Raw genomic sequence first — 6,006 nt, forward strand, 5'->3', positions numbered from 1 at the left:
AGCTAAAACGAGGGTCGTGCAGCCACCGGCCACCACGAGCTCCTCCCGCCTCTATATGTCTCTCCAATCTCCCGATCTAAGTTGGCCATAGCAACAAGTAGCCGGCAAGCATAAGTGGCAGGAGCCCACGAGCCAGATTGTGCACATCAACTATTCGATGAAATGCCTATAGCGTGAGAAAATAGAACGAAGAAGAGGTGACAGTCAACTTGGAATACCAGGGTCAAAATCATGCCACATCATCAACGAAACCATCCGAAGTAGTATGATGGACTAAAGTTATCCAGTTTGAGAAGTTGAGGGACTAACCCTTTACCGGTTTCGAAATTGAGGGGCGATTTCTATATTTTCAAGAGAGTTGAGATACAAAAAATATACTTATTATCTCTCCAATCTTCCGATCTAAGTTGGCCATAGCGACAAGTAGCCGGCAAGCGTAAGTAGCAGGAGCCCACGAGCCAGATTGTGCATATCAACTATTCGATGAAATGCCTATAGCGTGAGAAAATAGAACGAAGAAGAGGTGACAGTCAACTCTGAATACCAGGGTCAAAATCAGGCCACATCATCAACGAAACCATCCGAAGTAGTATGATGGACTAAAGTTATCCAGTTTGAGAAGTTGAGGGACTAACCCTTTACCGGTTTCGAAGTTGAGGGGCGATTTCTATATTTTCAAGAGAGTTGAGATACAAAAAATATACTTATTATCTCAAAAAAACATACTTATACACGTTTTATCAATGTTCAAAAAAGACGCCAAGAATACGCCATGGACCCAAGTCTGTCATTGGCATGGAGGAGGAAAAGAGCCGGTGTCGGGCCCCCTCCTGCTCAACGCTCAAGCTACGACGAGGGTCGTGCAGCCACCGGCCACCACGAGCTCCTCCCGCCTCTATATGTCTCTCCAATCTCCCGATCTAAGTTGGCCATAGCAACAAGTAGCCGGCAAGCATAAGTGGCAGGAGCCCACGAGCCAGATTGTGCACATCAACTATTCGGTGAAATGCCTATAGTTTGAGAAAATAGAACGAAGAAGAGGTGAGAGTCAACTCGGAATACCAGGGTCAAAATCATGCCACATCATCAACGAAACCATCCGAAGTAGTATGATGGACTAAAGTTATCCAGTTTGAGAAGTTGAGGGACTAACCCTTTACCGGTTTCGAAGTTGAGGGGCGATTTCTATATTTTCAAGAGAGTTGAGATACAAAAAATATACTTATTATCTCAAAAAAAAATACTTATACACGTTTTATCAACGTTCAAAAAAGACGCCAAGAATACGCCATGGACCCAAGTCTGTCATTGGCATGGAGGAGGAAAAGAGCCGGTGTCGGGCCCCCTCCTGCTCAAGGCTCAAGCTACGACGAGGGTCGTGCAGCCACCGGCCACCACGAGCTCCTCCCGCCTCTATATGTCTCTCCAATCTCCCGATCTAAGTTGGCCATAGCAACAAGTAGCTGGCAAGCATAAGTGGCAGGAGCCCACGAGCCAGATTGTGCACATCAACTATTCGATGAAATGCCTATAGCGTGAGAAAATAGAACGAAGAAGAGGTGACAGTCAACTCTGAATACCAGGGTCAAAATCATGCCACATCATCAACGAAACCATCCGAAGTAGTATGATGGACTAAAGTTATCCAGTTTGAGAAGTTGAGGGACTAACCCTTTACCGGTTTCGAAGTTGAGGGGCGATTTCTATATTTTCAAGAGAGTTGAGATACAAAAAATATACTTATTATCTAAAAAAAATATTTATACACGCCATGGACCCAAGTCTGGCATTGGCATGGAGGAGGAAAAGAGCCGGTGGCGGGCCCCCTCCTGCTCAAGGCTCAAGCTACGACGAGGGTCGTGCAGCCACCGGTCACCACGAGCTCCTCCCGCCTCTATATGTCTCTCCAATCTCCCGATCTAAGTTGGCCATAGCAACAAGTAGCCGGCAAGCATAAGTGGCAGGAGCCCACGAGCCAGATTGTGCACATCAACTATTCGAGGAAATGCCTATAGCGTGAGAAAATAGAACGAAGAAGAGGTGACAGTCAACTCTGAATACCAGGGTCAAAATCATGCCACATCATCAACGAAACCATCCGAAGTAGTATGATGGACTAAAGTTATCCAGTTTGAGAAGTTGAGGGACTAACCCTTTACCGGTTTCGAAGTTGAGGGGCGATTTCTATATTTTCAAGAGAGTTGAGATACAAAAAATATACTTATTATCTCAAAAAAAAATTACTTATACACGCCATGGACCCAAGTCTGGCATGGGCATGGAGGAGGAAAAGAGCCGGTGTCGGGCCCCCTCCTGCTCAAGGCTCAAGCTACGACGAGGGTCGTGCAGCCACCGGCCACCACGAGCTCCTCCCGCCTCTATATGTCTCTCCAATCTCCCGATCTAAGTTGGCCATAGCAACAAGTAGCCGGCAAGCATAAGTGGCAGGAGCCCACGAGCCAGATTGTGCACATCAACTATACGAGGAAATGCCTATAGCGTGAGAAAATAGAACGAAGAAGAGGTGACAGTCAACTCTGAATACCAGGGTCAAAATCATGCCACATCATCAACGAAACCATCCGAAGTAGTATGATGGACTAAAGTTATCCAGTTTGAGAAGTTGAGGGACTAACCCTTTACCGGTTTCGAAGTTGAGGGGCGATTTCTATATTTTCAAGAGAGTTGAGATACAAAAAATATACTTATTATCTCAAAAAAAATACTTATACACGCCATGAACCCAAGTCTGGCATTGGCATGGAGGAGGAAAAGAGCCGGTGTCGGGGCCCCTCCTGCTCAAGGCTCAAGCTACGACGAGGGTCGTGCAGCCACCGGCCACCACGAGCTCCTCCCGCCTCTATATGTCTCTCCAATCTCCCGATCTAAGTTGGCCATAGCAACAAGTAGCCGGCAAGCATAAGTGGCAGGAGCCCACAAGCCAGATTGTGCACATCAACTATTCGAGGAAATGCCTATAGCGTGAGAAAATAGAACGAAGAAGAGGTGACAGTCAACTCTGAATACCAGGGTCAAAATCATGCCACATCATCAACGAAACCATCCGAAGTAGTATGATGGACTAAAGTTATCCAGTTTGAGAAGTTGAGGGACTAACCCTTTACCGGTTTCGAAGTTGAGGGGCGATTTCTATATTTTCAAGAGAGTTGAGATACAAAAAATATACTTATTATCTCAAAAAAATACTTATACACGCCATGAACCCAAGTCTGGCATTGGCATGGAGGAGGAAAAGAGCCGGTGTCGGGGCCCCTCCTGCTCAAGGCTCAAGCTACGACGAGGGTCGTGCAGCCACCGGCCACCACGAGCTCCTCCCGCCTCTATATGTCTCTCCAATCTCCCGATCTAAGTTGGCCATAGCAACAAGTAGCCGGCAAGCATAAGTGACAGGAGCCCACAAGCCAGATTGTGCACATCAACTATTCGAGGAAATGCCTATAGCGTGAGAAAATAGAACGAAGAAGAGGTGACAGTCAACTCTGAATACCAGGGTCAAAATCATGCCACATCATCAACGAAACCATCCGAAGTAGTATGATGGACTAAAGTTATCCAGTTTGAGAAGTTGAGGGACTAACCCTTTACCGGTTTCGAAGTTGAGGGGCGATTTCTATATTTTCAAGAGAGTTGAGATACAAAAAATATACTTATTATCTCAAAAAAAATACTTATACACGTTTTATCAACGTTCAATAAAACACAAAAAGGTGCTCCCGGCGGGGCTTGAACCCGCGACCTTCGGCTCATAAGACCAACGCTCTAACCAACTGAGCTACGGAGGCTATTGCTATGTATTAATTCATTAAGCTTTATGACTTGTTCACACGTTTATATATTACCTTTCCAGGTTCACAATTTTCATAATCATTTTTATGTGATTAGTTTCATTCCTATGGTTGCAATCTGTAGGATCGCTTCAGAACGCTGTCTTTTGCAAAGATTCATAGCGCTTTAAATATACTGAAATTCCTATAAATACTTTTGTTGACTCAAATATCTTGGAAAAATCTATACGTTTTGTTTTGGCATAATTAGACAATCTTCCACGCAAGTTCATGCGGTACTCAATGGTATACCATATAATTCAAGATGGCCCGATTTTGCAATACCAAGTTTGCTCCATTTGTGTATCTTCAGAATTTCCCAAACCTAAGAGGCATATGCATGTTTTCCAACATATTGTTTCTTCTGAAATACACTCCCTCTTTTAAAATTCTAATATCTACTATATCTAAATAGCTAACCCCCATTACTAGGAATTCTCTTTGCTTCTCCTTGAGCCACATCATCTAAATTGATTTAGCCGTTGGATATACTCAATCAGACTACAATAGCGATTAGATCTATCCATTAAGATCCACCAACGCATGCATGCAGAGCATGTAGTAAATGATGCCTAAGGAGTGTTTTAATCAATAAAAAGCTGATGCATGCATGCAGCTCATACTCGGGTGCTAGCACTATGAAAGAAAGTGACGGACGCATACATATTTGTATTGTTTTCGTCCAATTCTGCACTTATACATAGAGATCTACATTTTTTTATTTTAAAATATTGATAAACATATTATCTTGCTATAAGAGAAATTGTAAAGACACTAGCTAGGTTGATTAGTTCAGCCTAATTTTTATTTCATACAAACTCCCGGAGCAACGCCCGGGGCATTCTTCTAGTTTCTTGGGAACTGGAAACCACATAATCCATTTAGCTATCACTACAAGAATTATGTTGATCCATGACAGTCTCAATCCGTCATGGACCAGCGTAAGTCCGTCATGAAGGGGTGTCCTTGACGAATTAGAAATCCGTCATGTATATCGCGTCATAATTGGACCATGTGCATTCCATGACGGTTCATGGCCGTCATTGATGGCACTTAACTGACGTTGTCATAACGGTGTTAACTTGACTGCCACATCATCATCTGACATGTATCTAACGTGGTGGCCCATGAAATAAGAAGCCCAATTAGACTTTTGGCCCACTAAATTGTAGCTTGACCCAAGATGGACAACCCATGTAGTAATCAGCTCATTTGAAATTTCAGCCCATTAAATTTCAAGTTGGTCGAAGGCCCGCTAATTTCATTATGGTTCATGTTGTTATCGACCCAATTAGGATTTTATAACCTACTAAATTTAATAGAGACTAATTGCCCAGTAATTTTTGTTCTTAACATTTTAGCTCAGAAGGTTTTTTTATAATGAAATAAATAGAATACACATATTCCACTAAAAAAGCATACATGTATACACAAACACAAATTACATTACAGCAAAAACAAAAGAAAAGTCCCTCCACAGCCTTTCAATTACAATATTCAAAACCATAAGTATAATATGTAAATTCATAATTCTCATAGCAAATATCAATCAAATGAAACTCAAATGTAATTGAGCCATCCTAATTAACTACGAAGACTAAACTGTCCGTGATCTGGAGTCCAGTGCAGCTAGTTCTTTGGATCCTGCAATCAAGAAATAAAAAAAAATCTAGTTAATGAGTTGAACATAACATACAACATACAATTATTCCAGCCCCATTGTTAAAAACAACTATCACCAAACTAACTGGACTAATACCATGTCATCAAGCATGTAATTCAAGGATCAGAATAATTATACAAGTGTAAATGTGTAAAGCATAAGCACAAGTACATCTACTAAAAGCTTCTCCTTTGAGAAAAAACATTGCTTTATAACTTAACGGTGCTGGGCTGAATCACCCAAAGCACAGGCAGCCACAAGGGCCGGTACATCGGCATCCCATTCCTCATAGTTGTTAGGTCCGTACATCCTGCCAAGACTAGTAAGCTCATGAGCACCAGAGTTTGCCAAGCGACGACATACATTTATTTCATAATAAGAAAACCATAATTTGAGTTGGTACTTGGTATCCTCAATAACAGCAGCATAGGCCGACGAGTCCACCTTATTGATATTCAGTGCTTCCACCAGGAGTTGCGAGTCCATTTAAAAAACGAC

The 6,006-nt window shown here is 42.6% G+C and overlaps 1 non-coding gene across 1 annotated transcript; it reads right to left on the reverse strand.

Moving 5' to 3' along the window:
* Nucleotides 1-3,729: 3,729 nt before the first annotated feature.
* Nucleotides 3,730-3,803, reverse strand: TRNAI-UAU (transfer RNA isoleucine (anticodon UAU)). The gene has a single exon. It is a non-coding gene; the product is annotated as a tRNA-Ile (tRNA).
* Nucleotides 3,804-6,006: the final 2,203 nt, after the last annotated feature.

Source organism: Triticum aestivum, chromosome 2A (genome assembly GCF_018294505.1).
Source record: "Triticum aestivum cultivar Chinese Spring chromosome 2A, IWGSC CS RefSeq v2.1, whole genome shotgun sequence".
NCBI classification, from domain to species: domain Eukaryota; kingdom Viridiplantae; phylum Streptophyta; class Magnoliopsida; order Poales; family Poaceae; genus Triticum; species Triticum aestivum.